At 36.9% G+C, this 18,305-nt stretch overlaps 1 protein-coding gene across 1 annotated transcript in view; it reads left to right on the top strand.

The window, feature by feature from the left end:
* LOC114646896 (disintegrin and metalloproteinase domain-containing protein 12) overlaps positions 1-18,305 on the top strand; it is a 604,012-nt gene that overhangs the window by 139,798 nt on the left and 445,909 nt on the right.

Raw genomic sequence — 18,305 nt, 5'->3', positions numbered from 1 at the left:
GTGGTCAAGGGTTCGCCTGGCGAGGAGGAAGAGGAGGCCAGTGTTTTGGGAAAAGCCACTTAGGGAGGTAGGAAAGAGAATGCTGAGTATATTCTCTTAAAGTGAGGACAGAAGATTTCAGGAAGGTTCAGAGAGGCATGTTTTACTTGTTTTTTTTGCAATTCTGTTCTACTTTTTTCTTCCTTTTCTTTGTTAGTATTCAGTAATCTGGTCTGCATTGGTATCTACTCAGCATACAGGGTCTGCCCTAGAGCCCCCACATCTCGTCACATCTTCAAGTATATATTACAAATACAAACTGAATACCTGCTGCTTACTGGCAAATGCCATTCCTGCTGGTTGTATGCCCACATAGACAATTTATCCTTAAGTTAGTATCAGAACCCAAGTATACCTGTTGAATAATTTTATCAACCATCAAATATAACTGCAGTAGCTTTAAATCTCCTGTGTTTTGGGCCCACTGGTAACCTGGGCAGCTAGAGACAGCATTGCCCCAGTAAGATACTGTATCAAAGATGTATAAATGACTCTTCTGCCATCTCAGCTGTACTACACTTCAAAGTACAATATTAGGTACATTTCATTTTGTCATTTAGGCACTTTGGAGCAATGCAATAAACAAATACAAGGCTATTATGCCCTTTACTTTATGTATGTTTTAGTGCTCAAATAAAGACCATAATGACACAAAGGATTGCCATACATGAATTGATACCATTGCTTAAAACTTCTTGTGAAACTCTATAATAGCACACGTGTGATCCGTAACCTTGATATTACTTCCTACCTTTCTCATAATTTAAAAGCTCCCCCTGGGAAATTAAGAAAAGTATAAAGCCTCTGGCTTTCTTCTCTGCCAGAGCTGCGGAAGCCAACCTACCAATAAAAGTAAGTTCAACAGTTGAGAGGATGCCATAAATAGTCTTAATTGAGCAGGGGTATAAATGCACTGGAACAAAATAAGAGCCTAATCAGCATAAAGGTAGGAAAAGCACAGCAAGGTTTCAGTCTGCGTGCGTTTTTATAATCAAACACTCCTAGGTATTTGCTGGTGGAAACCACATGGGAGTGACTTGCTACCAGGCTACTTTAATTTACATAACTGAGAAAGTTGGCATAGACATGAGAGAATAATATATTGAAAAGCGACCTGTCTGTCTGTCTATATATATATATATATATACATATAAATATATAGATATCTATATTTATTGATCCACCTCTTGAACCCTCAGGTACCACTCCAAACACCAGGTAAAAGTACAAGTATTATTTATTGTACTATAATTACGTGCACAAAGCACCCTCCACTCCACACTATTCATATAACTCAATTCTCCAATACAAATACCAGTCCTCCACTCCCAGACACTTAGCCACCCTACCTCCCAGCTCAGCTCAGTGTACTGGGCTTTCCCAGAGTCCTTTATACTCCCTGACCCAGAGGTGTTCCTGTTCCATTACCCACAAGTCCTTATTCCTTCCGGGTCAGGGTAGAAGTCCTTTTCTTCAACCTGGAAGTACGTCATCTCTCCTGTTCACGTGACCAGGACGTACTTCCAGGTTATAGGGCACATATGAGTCCATGGGCATCCCGACAGCGACTCCCAGTGGTCCCCAAGGTATCCAGCAGGGCTTTGTATAAAAACTACATAGTCCATGAGGCCCTGCTGGAATTCGGGGCACGTCCATGCTGTCGGGAGAGCTCCTCCTGGCGGCCTGGGGGTGAGGGCCGGAATATGAAGCCGGCAATCCATCACTATATATATATATATATATATATATATATATATATATATAAAAATGGAATGGGTGGGTCGTCGGGTGGGCCTTTTTTTCATTCCGTCGTTTTTTCGACGTTTTGAAAATGTAGAATGATTATTTGATGTTTTTGTTTTTATTTGATCGTGTCTATGTAGCCGCCGTCGTAATAAAGTATCGCTAAAATCGTCATTTATCGTAATTTATTTTTGACGTATAACGTCGCCGTCGTCGAGGTCAGTGATACCAGTGCAAAAAATCTGCTTACGGTTGAAAGACACGCCCTACTCACTGGACAGTTAAAAACACCAATCAAACTAACGATGACATCAAGTATTACCCAATCAAAAGTAGGAAAGGAGGCATCTTCATAAAATGCGTGTGGGATGATTTGCATGAGACGCTGCTTTAAAAAAAAAATTATAAAAAAAATACGGGATAAATCCCATCCAGTATTGATTCAAAACGGGACGCGCAATTTCATTCTCAAACGCGGCACGATTCCGTATTTTAAAGGACGGGTGGCAACCCTACAGTGCCAGGTAACCACCCATACAATCACATTGTGATTCAGACTAGGAATGCAATGAATGTAATTACCCCGATCTACATACAAGGCGAAAGTCTTGCAACATTCAAAGATGATGGTTTGGGATAAGTACACCATACAACATAAAAGAGCTTATGAAGCCTTGAACCGAAAAAAGCAAGATCTCAGAGATCGTAAAAAAAAAAATAGGAGGTAATGTCGTTTTACTCGCTGTAGATTTTAGTCAAACATTACCAGTTATTTCACGAGGGAGACCAGCACATCAACTCAACGCGTGTTTAAAATCCATGCTTCTCCCACGCTCGGTTATATGTCGCGTGTTCTCGGGTAGGTGCACCAAAAAATGTATACATTTAAGCATGTAATGGGCAAACAAAAAATGAGGTATACCCGAAGGCACAGCAGTAGTACTTAATGTAACTTTACTTCTTAAATGTTAATGTTTTACTGTTTAATAATTTATACGCTTCTTATATGTTGTTCAAATTCTTTTATCAAAATACCACTGACAGCGCAATGCACGATAACATCGAGTGAATACACCATACGCATCCGCCCACGGCTGCCCTGCTGTGCGCAGATAGGACTTGATTGTACAATAAAATAAAATAAAGATAAAAGGACTAAAACAATCATCACCCATAAAGCGGATAGTAGACGTGACGTACTATATGTGTACCACACTTCAAGTGTATAGGTGCAACGGTTTGCGAGCTACAGGTCATTTAAAATCATGGACAGACACACAAATTGCCACGGTAGCAAATTACAGAAGAAGATTTTACTGTTTAATAATTTATATTTATATGAAATGTGCTTCTTATATATTACTTCATATTCTCATATGATAATGATGTTAATGTTTATATTGATTTCTGTGTTATTAAAACTGCATGTATGTGTGTATATGTATATATATATATATATATATATATATATATATATACTAGCAAAATACCCGCGCTTCGCAGCGGAGAAGTAGTGTGTTAAAGAGGTTATGAAAAAAAAAGGAAACATTTTAAAAATAACGTAACATGATTGTCAATGAAAGCCCGTTTCACTCAGTAAGTCTTATGTGTGTGTTTATGTATGTGTGTGTATATATATGTACATGTGTATATGTAGATATGTATATATATGTATATGTATATAAATGTTTATGTGTGTGTGTATATTATATATATAATATATATATATCTATATATATATATATATATATAGATATATATATATATATATATATATATATATATATATATATAAAAGACAGCAACAGTTATAACAATGACAACACAATTACATTGACAATCATGTTACGTTATTTTTAAAATGTTTCCTTTTTTTTTCATAACCTCTTTAACACACTACTTCTCCGCTGCGAAGCGCGGGTATTTTGCTATATATATATATATATATATATATATATATATATATATATACGAGCTGTATATACCCGGCGTTGCCCGGGGCAGAAGTAACCTAATCGGTCAAACACTTACATATATACCAAATAAAAAATAAAAAGGGTGTTTTTTAGTCACTAAGAATCTGACACTACCCTTCAGTACGGGCTGAAGGGTGCCTATGTAAGGTTTTACATCCTTCCCGTATGGAAAAAAAAACATACTAAACTTTTTTTTCATCATTACAGATAATTTCAGTCAAATCGAAGTATGCATTCTCAATTTATTTTTATCTAATTTTTACTTTTTCACAAAGCCATCCCATGCCAATTTGTATGAATAAACTTTTGGTAGAGAGTTAGCAAAAGTTTATTCATGCACATATTTTAATACGGATAATCTATCTCTAATCAAGGTTCTCATTTTCATTCTAATTTAAAATAATAATAGATACTCATTTTTTTCTTCTGTTTTAGAAAAACCAATCTATGCCACCTACGTCTTCGTCAAGTCAGCTTCATCCAGCTTCATCACATATAGAAGAAGAGTTCCTCAATCTTTTCTTTTTAATGATTGTTAACACGCATAATCTTTGTAAAATTATTCTGCACATGCATAACTGTTTGACCAATTAGGTTCGCTTCTGTATATATGAAGCTGTTTCATCGATTAGGTTTGCTTTTGTATTTATGTAACTGTTTGACCAATTAGGTTTGCTTATGTATATAGATTAGCTGTTTGTCCGATTAGGTTCGCTTCTGTATATATGAAGCTGTTTGTCCGATTAGGTTCGGTTTTTTTATATATGTAACTGTTTGACCGATTAGGTTTACTTTGGTATATATGTAAGTGTTTGACCGATTAGGTTACTTCTGCCCCGGGCAACGCTGGGTATATACAGCTCGTATATATATATATACCCCCACTATATAGGGGGCAATCCATCATACTAATATATTCATTTTCTGAGCCTGCTTAATCCATTATGGTGAAGGGAAGCTATAGCCTATCTTGTGTACAGGGTGTCAATCAGCCATACCAGTCCCCTTCAAGCCACATTCAAGCACTCACTTGTGCCAGGACGACGTACTGCAACCAAACAAACCTAGCATGCATATTATTCTGAATGTGTTTGAAAACCAATAAGAATCTGGAGAAAATATACAATCCCCTCACTGGAAATGACTAGGCTGATAAAAAAATTCTGATTGATCATTTTGAGGCAGCAGTGTTAACCACTGTGTCATTATGGCACCCACAATAGTTGGAAAAAGATATTTCTAAGCAAGATTAAAGCATGTAGCTTTGAGAAAGTACAGATGTAACTATTAGATTAGATTTTATTTTGGGAATGTAAAATTGGTTAAAGCATGTTAAGTGGGGAATCACATACAGTATCTGAATTGATCTTTATTAGACAAAGTCTAATAGCATGCCTTCAAATGAAGAAAAAACACTTGTATGCTTTAGGGGTCCCTAAATCTAAATGACATCCAAGTAGACAAAAAAAATTCAAATGTGTGATAGGACTTACCCACAAGCTCCACCTGTACAGTTTTATTCCCTATCTGTCATGTTGGATGTCTGGCCCACTTACCTACTGTCTCCACACCAGAACCATCTTTTCTCTCCATCTTCAATAAACCTTTCTCCCCACTCTACCCCCTATTTCCTTCCCCAAGTTAGAACCCTGAAGAAATACTGGCTGGATGGGACTTTTATAGCCAGGACCATTTCTGGGTAGTCCCCAGGTCTAACTCCAAGGTTTGAGGCCATATATAAAGTCTTGTGACTGCAGGTGAGGAGCTCCCATAAGTGGTTCCAAATACTGGTGCAAAACATGCATTGAAACACCAATAGGTGTTCTCACAAAGTGGACGCTTGGTGGCGATGTTGCTCACCTTTACCCTAACAGACAAACACTGGACACAGGTTAAAAGTGATAAGAATAATTTTTACTTTCTTCACAATAGTGCCCCAAAGCACCTCCACCACAACAAACAGGCAATAACTATAATAATGATACAATAATTAAACAATTCTCTCCTCCCAGCAGCTCCGTCACACTCCCTCCCAACTCCAGTTCCCCTGCTGGGTCTCCACTAGTCCTTTATATAGTCCTTGACCTGGAAGTGCTTCTGTCCTTGCGTCCATGTGATTCACCAGCACTTCAGATGGAGACTTGTATTTTCTTCAGCCCGAAAGTACTTCTGTCCTTCCGTCCCCATGACTTGGGAGTACTTCCGGGCTATATTGAAAACAGAAGTCCCTGTATCTCCCTGCAGCGTCCCACGGTACCCAGCAAGGCTGTGAAGCCAAACTCCATCTCCCATAGTGCCCTGCAGGAATCTGGGGCACTGCTAAGCTGCAGGGAAGTCGCCATCTAGTGTCCTGGGGGTTTTGTCAGGGTTGAGCTACTGGCCGTCCATCACAGTTCCCCACCCTCAGCTGAGCACAGTGGGGCGAAGCATCCAGTCCTGCGAGGGTTGTCCTTCTCCAGGAGGTGCTGTTTGCTGTGGCCAGACCATGGCTTTGCAGTCCATCACAGTGTCTAACTATAATGTGGTAGGATTCCTTACTTCCTTCATTCAATTTGGGGCACATTTTGATCTTAACAGGCTCAACTGTCATCTATTGTTGTTCTGCTTCATTAGGCCACCTTTTTCCTTTCCTGCATAGCTTTTCAGAGTGCACAGGTGCCAGTGTGTGCAGGGGGCAGTTAGGCAAAAAGGGTCCAAGCCCAAGGCAAGTAGTCAAGGTTACTGGAATTGTAAAACGATGGATTTCCTTGTTCCTTTTGGTGTTTGGACCGTGTTTTTTTAGTCTAGAGTGTTATTTTGACTTGGGTTTCTGCTTGTGTTGTATTCATGTGTCTAGGTCCTTGGTGGTGTCATTATTTTTTCTGTTTGCTTGTAGGAGCCAGTTATCGTAGGAAGTTGCCTGAGTTTTCAGAGTTATGTTAGGTAAAGCAAGCTTTTTGCAAGTTCTGGGAATTAAGATCCTGTTTTTTAGGTAGTAGTCAATAGGGATTTATGGGATGTGACTTGATTTGGTGCTTATCCACACACCCTTCCAAAAAATTGCACACTAGAGTGTCAAATCATAAAACATACAAGTTCCCCATCGACCCACAATGTTAAATTTGTGACTTTGAACAGGCTGATGTTCTAATGGTAGCTCATCCTGCTGACCATAAATATGGCTTCTCTCCACCTTCCATTCTCACACACCATCAGTACTGAGTGAGATTGTCAGTTACAGTGGAATGGCTTTGAAGTGAATTACAGCAGATCAATCTAAAATGAGCATGTAAGCACAAAGAGCTGAAAGAGTTAAAGCACTTCATCCACTGTGATTTATTTGTTGTCTGCTCTTCTTCAGTCATGAGTGCAATTCTTTGTGAGGGAAAAGACTGATTATTTTTAGAAGACCACAGTTCTGTTGCAAATGTGAAAGATTTTTTGACTGTATGTGCTGGCAATGCATTTCACAACTGTATACTTTTAGAGAATATCGGCAAAATACGACAAATTTCATGATAAAAGGATTAGTAAGCATTTAATATAAAACTACAGTCAAATTCCAGTTTTGTCTCATTTTGCCTAGAAAGAAATATGTAGAATACAAATATAAAATGTATTAGCTGTTCTAAGCATAACCTTAGATTTAGGAGTCCACAGCATCTATAACGTAAATTAGAAGTTGCATTCCTGACTTCCATTTGAGAAATGTCTCATAGGAAACCATGCTTATGTAGTATCTATCTATTTATCTATTAAATTTATCTTTGTGTAGTAATTCCTCAATTTAAAATTGCATTAATTAATGTTTATTCAACAATTTCCATCCATCCATCCATTTTCCAACCCGCTGAATCCGAACACAGGGTCACGGGGGTCTGCTGTATGACTGTACCCCATTATGGACTGGTATTCCATGCCACGATCAGATTGTAAATATAAACAATGAATACGCTGAGGTAATTAGGGTAAAATATGGGGTCCCTCAGGGCTCAGTGCTTGGTCTGTTGATGTTTTCATTGTACATGTTATACCTCTTGGTCATATAATTTGCAAACATAGCATCAGCTTCCATTATCATAATTTTTATCTCCTCCACTGTTAGCCGGCCATAGTTCAGGTAATTAATGGACGGATAATGTTAGTTTTCATTTATGTTTAATCAGTTTTTACCTTGTTCTTTGTGTGTTTTAACAAATCTGTTTATGCATACCAGTTCTGTATTTAATAATTAGTATAGTCCAGGGGTTCTCAATGACCCACTGTGGGTGCAGGTTTTGTTCCACCCTGCTTCTGTTTTTAATTGGACTTTTGGGCTAATTAAGTGAACTGTTACATCCCAGATTCTGTGTATGGGAACAGTATAGAAATTAGAAAACTTAGTTTGGTAAAAAAAATATATATATATATTAAAATGTACTAAGCAGTTATATGGGAATAATGCTTTTTTTTTCTCTTTAACAATATATTCATCTTGATGTTCATTCTATTTATCCAGTTGTTCTAATTGTTTAATTAATCCATTACATACCAATTAACGGGTCTGAACCTAAAGTAGCCTTTTATGATTCAATGTTGTTTGCCCGGGTGTCTGCTCTGCTCGTTTTTAATTGTTATTATTAAGATACAATGAAGGGAGCCAACTGCACAGAGAAAGGGCAAAATGTAATGAAAGCAACAAAAGTGATTTAAGTATTTAAATCTATATCAAAAGTAGAAATATTTCTAAATGTCTTATAAATGTAAAAATCATGCCTCTGTGCTTTTTTAATGTAGAATAACAGAAGAGAAAAAATAAAAGCAAATTAATTGAAATCAGTGTTATCAGTTGTCACTGATAATGAATCTGGTGGAAGCTTGTATTTTAACTGAAAATTATTCACAGCACTCTGCATTTTTATTGTATTGCATTGTATATATCAGCTAAGCCGTCTTCACTGGCTCCCTGTGTCCTACAGAATCGAATATAAAATCCTACTAATAACCTACAAAGCTTTAAATAACCTCGCACCAAACTACATCAGTGACCTCCTCCATCACTATGTGCCTGCCCGCCCACTAAGGTCCTCTGATTCTGGTAATCTTGTTGTGCCCCTCACTAATCTACACTCCATGGGTGACAGGGCCTTCAGCTATATAGCGCCCAGACTCTGGAATGACCTACCAAAATTAATCAATCAGTTTAGCTGACTCCATAAATTCTTTTAAAAAACAACTCAAAACTCATCTGTTCAGGAAGGCTTTTAGCTCTACTTGACTTTATTACCTTTCTCTCAGTTTACTTCTCTGTCAAGATGCTAATGTAACCTGTATGTGTGTGTGCTAGACAATCAATTATGTTGTCTGTTTTTTTTTTCAGAATTTACTGTCTTAATCTTCTTTATTTATTTATCTGGTTTGTACAATGCTATATACTGTATATTCTGCCGTTCTTTATTATATTCTGTAAGTGCCTTGAGCATGGGAAAGGCGCTATATAAATAAAATGTATTATTAGCCACATGAAGTGTCTCAGTTTTCCAGGCTTGCCTGACTGGCATTAAACATTGGATGGCTTGCATTTTTCTTTTGTTGAACTCTTTAACAAAACTGAGGTGCTTTTGTTTGTTCTTAAAGCTGCTGAAACATGCTGTCTTAATATACCATGTGTGTTGATGGCCACTCTGTCATTCCTAGTACAGTAATCAGAGAATTAGGTGGCACTGTAGATTCTGTTATTTCATTTCATATCCTCATTACAGATATTTCTAGAGCATATTGTAAAACTTAGAAGTAGGTTATCATTCCATGATCCTGAAAAATGTACCCATACATTTATGACTTCCAGATTGGATTACTGCAACTTGCTCTACGGCTGTACTTCAGTGTCCTTTAACAGATTTAATTCAGAATACAGTGGCTAAGGTGCTTACAGGCAAGTGTTGTCCGTCTCCTGTCCCTCCTGCAACTCCTTCTGTTCTTACCTCTCCTCCACTTCTCATGGGCTGCCTCCTACTGGATTTGAACCACCTCAAAATGGATTAGAACCTAGAACAGTGGGATAATATAATATGAATAATAGAGAAACTACTAACACATAACTCTACACAATCTTTCCAGATCTGGCAACCCGCAGTTTCTCCATCAAATATAGTTTTTGTCATTTGTACAGAAATGCAATATACAGCAATGGATGCATACCATTTCACAGTTTACAATGATAATGATCCAGGATCACACCTTGATCAGTTTAAAATCCAAGTAATATAAAGGTATTCTTTCTTTACTTAATGTCCGGGAGATTACAATGATGTTTTCATGCTGACATCTCCCCAAATAACAACATGCAATTCCTGAGAAAATGTTGCCCCACCCTCTGATAATATAGAGAGTGAAACAGAAACAAAATTTTACATCATGCCTGGGAGTTGAACCCATGAGCTTTAGTTTAAGGGTGGTATGCTAACCACTACACCACATCTTGGTGCTCAGTTTTTTGGGAGAGGTCATACCTTACTATTCTTGCCACTCACAGAGTGAGGCAATGCCCCAGTGTCACTTTTGCTAAGGGAGTCTGCCCTCATCAGAATGGCTGATTGCACAAGAAGACTGGCCATGTATGTCAGGGTCATTTAAAAGGACTTAACTGTTCACTGATGCTACAGAATTTGATTTGGTTTTTTAAATGGGTTTAATGGGCTTGGTGGTGCCATTATTTGCACATGAAGGCAGTCAAGAGCACCTGTGATGTTTAGGAAGCCTAATTAAACATTTTATCATAGCACTGAGACAACTTTGGATGTATGCATTATACAATACATAGACTCACATAATATAAGACACACAGGAACACTAGAACATAAGAAATTTGACAAACAAGAGGAGACCATTGAGTCTATGAAACCCGTTTGAATAGCTAATAGCTAAGCTGTCCCAGTATCTCATCCAGACATTTCTTAAAGGTTGTCAAGGTTTCTGCTTCAACTCCAGTTTCAGTAGTTTGTTCCTGAGTCCCACAACTCCTTGCATAAAGAAGTGCTTCTTGACTTCAGTTTTAAATATACTTCCCCTTAATTTCCATTGATGTCAGGAGTATGCAATTCAACCTTAAACCAAAAAAATGTTGCTGGATGAACTTTATCAATTTGAGGATTTTAAATACCTGGATTAGGTCCCCATGCAGTTTCCTTTGCTCGCTGCTAAACAGTGTTAGTTTTGTGAGTATGTCAGAGTAGGACATGTCCTTAAGTCCTGGGATGCACTTGGTTGCTCTTCTCTGCACAGCTTCAAGTGCTGCTATGTCTTTCTTGGCGACCAGAACTGCACACAGTACCCCAGATGTGGTCTTACTAGTACATTATATACTTTGAGCATAATGTCTCTTGACTTAAATTCAACAATTTTTATGCTATAACCTAACATTTTATTTGCCTTTTTAATTGCTTTTGTGCATTTCTTAGTCAATCAAAATGTTGCATCAACATAAACCCCTAAATCCTTTTCAGAATTTGCTTCCTGGATGACAGTGTCCCCTATCTTGTATTTATAATTGATGTCCCCATGTGTAGCACTTTGCCCTTTTCTATATTAAACTTAATTTTCCAGGTGTTCACCCAGTTTTGAAGGTTGTCCAGGTCATTTTGCATTCTTTTTGCTGCCTCGTAAGTGTCTGCCATCCCTCCAATTTTAGTGTAATCTTCAAAACAACACTTAACAAAAACAAAAAAAAATGTAATGCCAAAGATTTTTCACAATGGTCAGACATTTATTACCACAAGTTTACTTGGCAATGTATGGGTTCAATAAATTTCATATGAAGGTGGTTCATCAGGATATGTCAAGGGGTTTAGGCCATTCTTTAGTAATATTTGTTAAAGACAGTCCAAGCTCCCTCATTCATCAGATGTTCAAGAAATGGGCTCAGCATGGAAGATCCTACAGGGTTGTTGAAATCGACGTGTCTTGCTATGCATCTAATGTAACCACAGACATCTGTATGAAAATCACCTTTACCAGTATCAGACCATAGTTGCCTATTTTTTATTAGGAGTGTTTTAATTTTATAGGCAGACCCTTAATTACAAAATATTTTATATTTTTAATATCTTACTTGTGAAAAACAGAAACTATATGGGCTGTTATAAAAGTAAAAGTTGGACCTTCCAGATAAAGTGCATTTATACTATGATCAATTGAAATTCTTCAATTAGAGATGGGTCATCTCCATTGAACTAATTATGTGACTTCTAAAACCAAATGGCAGCACCATATTAATGGGAGTGAAAACTTACATGATCAATTTGTGATTTACATTTGTAGTTAATTTAGACCACTTTGCTGAGACATGTTTTTACTTTGACCTTAAAATGAAAGAGTTTTTTTTCTGTGATTGAATATTGTATGGCAATAAAATGTGAAAGCTACCAAGGAGTGAAAGCTTTTTAAAGGTTTTATAAACTAAGTATGAACATTAACAGTCTATAAACATTTTATTAGTGATACTATTAACAATGATATATTTTCATTAAAATAATTAAAACTCTTAAAATATGATACTGTCTTTGTTATCTTTGTATCATGTTAAAAAGGCTTAAAATATGTTTTATACCCTACAGACTGCCAGTAGCTGCTTATAATGGCTTCCTAAACGAAAGTCTTACCATAACAAAAAACATGTAAAATAAAAGACAGTATATACTTGGGTGAGATATCCAAATAGAAAATCACCAGGAAAAAAACTGTCCAGCAGTGATGGGTTAGAATGTACAACAACATGTTAGACTTCTTTTAATCCAACTTTGAAAAAAATAGATATTTCTCAATGCTGCTGAGATCACTAAATAACACCAAATCAAAAAGACCACAACAAGCATGGATTTTTCCTGTTTACTTCAGCATGCTATAGAGATGAAACACACAAGTAAGCGCAAATAAGCCACAGTTGTGAATTGAATGCTTTTGTCGCAGCGGAGGCAAATCCAGTACTGGAAGCCACTGATTTGAGGCAAAGGTTGAAACATGGTAACAATTTTGATTATATTATAACAGTCTATAAACATTTTATTAATGATGATATTAACAGTGATAAACTATTTTTAAAAATATAAGAATCTTAAATTCGGTTCTCGTTGTGTATTGTTTTGTATCCTAATAAAAAAGTGTGCATTATGAATTATCCCCAGTTTACTTATAGGTTTATAGGGTCACAATTGAAACGTGTACAATAATTTGTCTTGAAAAATGAATATCAGTTTAAATTTGAAGAGGTAGCTTATCATGTAATAGAATACATTACTTATGTACTTTATAGATGTGTCTTTTCTTTTGTATTCATGCCAGACAGTGTAATCCTTATAGAACAAACAATAACAATTCAACAATGCATCATAGCCTTAGAAAAGTGAACGCAAGTGCAGCAAAGCTAAGTGCTTGATCAGAAACCCATGCCACAGACTAGGTGGAGGTACCACGTTAGATATTTATTAATTCTGGTTTATATGGTGTACCATGTAAGGCAAGGGTGATCATTGTCAGTCCTGGAGGGCTGCAGTGACTGCGAGTTTTTGTTCCAACCCAGTTTCTTAATTAGAAAATAATATTTGCCAATAATAGTTTGTATTGAATATCATAAAGTGTTAGTGTTTCAACTCTGCAATGGCAGGTCATTCTTAAAATGTAGATCTTTGTTTTTCCAATGGTATCTTCCAAATGATCTGAAGCCTTATGCAGTTTTTCAATTTCTATTCAGTTTCCTTCTGAATACTTTATTAAACCAAATAGTGCAAGATGAATACACACAGTTGTGCATAGATACAAGCTAGGTGGAGAACTGCTAGTTCCTTTGTCATTTGCATCTTCTTGCTAATAAGGAGCCTTTGCGCTGTTTAAGACTAAAATAAGCAATAAGGGTTCAGAATCTTAACATCGAAAAAACTAAAATGAATCAGAAAAATTTAATTTGAGCAATAAATGCTTCATCAGCAATAAATAACTTCTTATGAAGCAATTGGGTGGGAATAAAAACCTGCAGCCACTGTGGCCCTGTGGGACTGATGTTGCTCACCTCTGATGTAAGGTATCAGGGCAGTTGGCACCACTGTATGGTATGGTGAAAGATCTACCCAGGACAGAAAGACCATTCAGATATTTGTGTCATCTTCTCAAGAGCTGAGATAATATTGATTGACTTCATTATAAATTAGTGGCTATTTAGATCATATTCATTATTCAAGCAATAAACTACTTGAGAGCAGCAATTGTTTCAAAACATGGTAGTGGCATACACAGTATGTGCCTGGGTGGGCTGGAACCTTTTGTATTATTATTATTATTATTATTATTATTATTATTATTGGGCAAGCTTTACTTCAGTGGCATTTGTAGTTGTTCCTTAAAGATGATGCCAAATGAATTGAACGCATATAACTACTCATAAAGCATATTATTTATATATTCTATTATATACTTTATAATACTTAAATTCATACACACATCAAGACTTAATGTTATAAATAATCATGTGGTCATCCAAGGGAATAACAGGTTTGAAAGAATGATCATTTTTGGGGTGCCAGCCCCTTTTACTTCTACTTCCAAACAAAGTAAAAGGAAAAAACCTACCACCACAAGAATAAAGTGGCTGGAATCAATCAGGCTTTCTTGTCTGCCTTCGGAAAATCACAGAGCTCCTCAGTTCTGGTCATTCTGGGTAGAAGTGATGTCTCCTTCCAGGCGGTCGAGTTCTTATAGCCTGGGGACCGGAAGGGGAGAAGTCATTTGCCCTCACTGGGCATTTTTTCTGTACTATGGAGGAAGGAGAAGACAAGACAGTTAGCGACAGTGACTCTTCTCGGGAAAAACTTGTTCGTGACAAAGTGAGTTATAAATATGTATAAGCCTTCATAATAATTATAATAAAGCATATTATAAGCCTGTTTAATTTTATATAAAATCTTGCTATATCACAATAACATATTCGATTAGTCCCATTTTTTTAATGATTTTTTATTTATTAAACATTTTAAAAATATTTCTAAATGGTTAATAGTAGTTATTCTGGATACCTAAACAAAAGTGTTACATAAAACATTTGCCTTTTTAATTAAATATTGTAAAACCTCTTTGGGTAGGCCACTTAGATGAATATGCAATGTAACACTACCTAACTGCAATGTGCCATCACTCTTTGCCTTCTCTAGATCAGTCTTTCTGTCCTCAGCAAATCAGAAAATCACTCATAAAAATGATGTTCATCATGGGGACAGCCCATAATATCTTCTGTTGCTCTCTAGTTAGACTACAATGAGCTCTGAGTAGTCTTACATTAGCCATGATTACAATTGCTTTGAAGAGATGTGGTTCAAAGTGCTGCCAGAATGAAGAAAAAACAGCTAAAGCTTATTTTGCGTGTCATTGAGAATTCATCTGACTTTAGTAAAACATAACATATAATCTAGAAGTTGAATTTAAGGCACAAAGCTATACAAAATGATGTAGAAAAGTTATAAATTTGTGGAAAGCAGTACCAAATGGAAACAGAGGCACAAGGACCATGTTTCAGAATTGTTACAAACCTTAACAAAACAAAGCAGCTGCCACTTTACTCACAGAATATCTAACTATGGGAGCATTCTTTTAATTTTAGTTTTAGCTCTTTTTCCATTTTATTTGCCATATGTTGCAAGCTCACGAATTTTTATTTACACTTGTCTACACATTTAATTAAACAAAAATCTTAAGGGAATAAAAAAGCAAGGCAAAAAGGCGACATAACTGAAAATAAATGCAATGACTATTACAACTTATACTGCAGCCTAAAGCAAGAATGAAACACAAAATGAAAGTTTATTCAACAATCTGGATGTCAAGGTGATCCTGGACATCTCCTAGAGTGGTCAGAAAGTGATGCATGCAGGATTCTGTGGATTTGTAAAATAAGAAACTCACAGCAGCCAAGCATGTCCAGTGATCGATACTGAATGTTGCCAGACTCTTGGAAAGCTGAAGCAGCCCATTAAGTCAATCAATGGAGATCAATGTGTGACTGAATCAGCAGAGCGATGGTCTGTAATGGACTGCAACCTGCTCCTCAATCTGGCTATATACAATGTCACTGTAAAAATATTACCAGGCGCCTTGATCTTTGATTGTCAGTATCAAAGTCCTGGTCAAAGTCCAGATCAAGTCCAGGTATGTGATTAGGAAGGAAAAGGAAAACAAATAATAATCATGATGATTTCTCCTACAAATAAACAGTGCAACACCAATGAGTGTGTGATGGACTGGCATCCCGTTGACAGCTGGTTTCCTGCCTTGTTCCCAATGCTTCTGAAACAGGCTTTGGCACCGAACAACTTTGCATTGGATTAAGCAGATACTGAGAAAAGTTATATTGTTATTCTGACAAATAAGGGCAACACAGTCATTGAAAGTATTGAAGAAACAGGATTACAATTAATAAAATATTTTTTTATTGTCACATGTTCAAAGTCCAGCGAAATTCTTATCAGTAGTCTTGTAGAGCTAGATGTATAATACATACATCTGTAATGAATTTGGCTTAAATGTATGTGGACACAATTAAACATAGTAATCATTAGAATTAATTCATTACATTTATATAGTGTATTCCTAACCTACACAAAGCAGTTTGCATAGACAGTGGGGAACTGTCATCACCAATGTGGAGCATCCACCCAGAGGATGCAACAGCAGACATTCTTGTACCAGCATGCTCACCACATATTAGCTATTAGGTGGTCAAGGAATGAGAGAGTTAGTAAGGCAGTTAGCGACAGTAGATAATTAGTGGCCAGAATGAAGAAGCCCGTGATGGACAATTTAACCAAGACATCAGGAAATATCCTACACTTTTTGAAAGATGGCAAGGAATCTTTTATGACCACAGTGAGTCTGGACTTTGGTTTTATGGCTCAGTTACGTGCCAGTCCCTGTCACTGTGCTGGAGTATTGGGATCCACATACAAACCACAGGGTAAACACTCCCTGATAGCCTCAACAACACTTCTTCCAGCCACATCCTATTCACACACTATCCTGGATAGTCATCCACCCAAGTACTGGCCGGGTCCAAACTTTGAAAGCTTCAGAAGTGGTATGGGGGCATACTTCTGTATTCAATACTCATGAAACAGTAAATGTGCTAAATTAGATGATTCATCAAGTGTAACACTCTTAACCAATCTAACCCCTCATAAAGGCTGAGCTCAAAGTAGAGGCAGTGCTTTAAACAGCAAAGAGCAATGGTGCACTTGTTAACCTGGTGTGATCAACATCAGCCTGAGGTTGCGATGGATAAACCTTCAATGGCTGAAAAGTCTCCTAAAAAGCCCCATTCTAAATATATAAAAAGTGTGTTGTACATGAGTAGGACACATTACATATGTTAAAAAGAAAAAGCCTATTGTAAGTGAAACTTATTCTGTAAAACCAAATTATTTTCTGGCATTTGAAAACATCACTAGGCTAGTGGTAAACATGAATGGTGCATGGCCAGTGGCCATATTTGGTCTCTGTCACTTACAGTTACAACAAGACTGATGGAGATTCAAAGAATTGGCAGATATATTTGCAAAAAAAAAATAATTGTGAAATTATCATCTGCCGTCTCACCCTATAAAAAGGAGATGAAAAAACTCCAGTTAAGGGACATAAAGGACGGCCACAAAAGATGCAGATTTCAGCATTTAATACCCCCGGCACTGTAAATGTGCCTAACAACGCTGACACCACTAAAGCATAACATTCACACCACTCTAGCGTTTTAAGATATAATATATATAGACCACCATGCTACCCTAGACACTATCTGCTGTTGTTTTGCCATAATAGTGATTCTCTTGTCAAATTCACAGCAAGATGTATAATCATCTGTGGTGGGCTGGCGCCCTACCCGGGGTTTGTTTCCTGCCTTGCGCCCTGTATTGGCTGGGATTGGCTCCAGCAGACCCCCGTGACCCTGTAGTTAAGATATAGCGGGTTGGATAATGGATGGATGGATGGATGTATAATCATTTAAACTAAATAGTGTGCTGTCACACCGGGTACAAAGGAAATGAAAAGAACCCCTGATAAGGTAGATAAAGAACAATCACGTAAGATGCAAATTTCTATATTCAATACACCCGGAACTAAAATGTCCCTAACGACACCGACACAACAGCAGCATAACCACGGACGAGTATCCAAGTTCTGACTCCACATCTACGTAAATAACTAAAGAAAGTGTACGTAGCTGTCTGATTGGAAATGTCAAATGTGCCAAACCTGCATATTGTAATAATGGTTTAACATATAAAATATATATAGCCCACCATGCTTCTCTAGACACTATCTGGTTTTGTTTTGCCATATAGTGATGGAATGGTCAGACTCACTGCAAGAAGTATAAATTAATCAAAAATCTTCAGTTAACGTGCTATTGAGCTTTTGAATCAATAAGAGCATTTTTATCTATTTTCAGTGTCAAGTCTTTTCTTTATTTTCTTTCACTCTTTCTATCTTTCTTTTGTTTTACAAATTTGCCCAACACGTGAGAAAAAATGGGATACTACAACCTCAGACATTTAA

The sequence above is a fragment of the Erpetoichthys calabaricus genome, chromosome 2 (assembly GCF_900747795.2).
Source record: "Erpetoichthys calabaricus chromosome 2, fErpCal1.3, whole genome shotgun sequence".
Classification (NCBI taxonomy): Eukaryota; Metazoa; Chordata; class Cladistia; order Polypteriformes; family Polypteridae; genus Erpetoichthys; species Erpetoichthys calabaricus.
Note: the sequence above shows the minus strand (reverse complement) of the source record. Positions and strands in the feature narration are given on the sequence as shown.